At 48.3% G+C, this 302-nt stretch overlaps 1 protein-coding gene across 1 annotated transcript in view; it reads left to right on the plus strand.

Annotated features, from left to right (window-relative positions):
• The first annotated feature begins 271 nt into the window (after positions 1-271).
• Positions 272-302, plus strand: part of LOC143935169 (uncharacterized) — a 17,324-nt gene continuing 17,293 nt past the window's right edge. The window contains exon 1 of the mRNA XM_077458827.1: positions 272-302. This exon is cut by the window's right edge and continues 155 nt beyond it. The gene's annotated coding sequence lies outside the window, so the exon portion shown is untranslated.

Consider the following 302-nt stretch of genomic DNA (forward strand, 5'->3'; position numbering starts at 1 on the left):
GGGGTGTGACGGGGGAGGGGGGGTGTCATCCTTCTACACATTTTACACTTGATAATATCCCTTTTTTTTTCCACCCCAGAAAGTGCTTATGTATGTAACAAGGGACTCTGACCTTTCTGAACAGTCAGAGTAATTTAATTTTGTAGCATTGCGTCCCACACGCTGGAAGGACTGGAAGAACAGCTGCTGCTGGGAGTAGGCACATACTCTAGTCTGAGGCATTCCTAAAATGGGAGGGTGACAGGCCGGGTACATCACTTCCTGCGGGCGCCATCTTGAGATTATTACTACCTGACACAGGA

The sequence above is a fragment of the Lithobates pipiens genome, unplaced genomic scaffold, assembly GCF_037356315.1.
Source record: "Lithobates pipiens isolate NorthernLeopardFrog02 unplaced genomic scaffold, aLitPip1_a1.2 Scaffold_28, whole genome shotgun sequence".
In the NCBI taxonomy this organism is placed as follows: domain Eukaryota; kingdom Metazoa; phylum Chordata; class Amphibia; order Anura; family Ranidae; genus Lithobates; species Lithobates pipiens.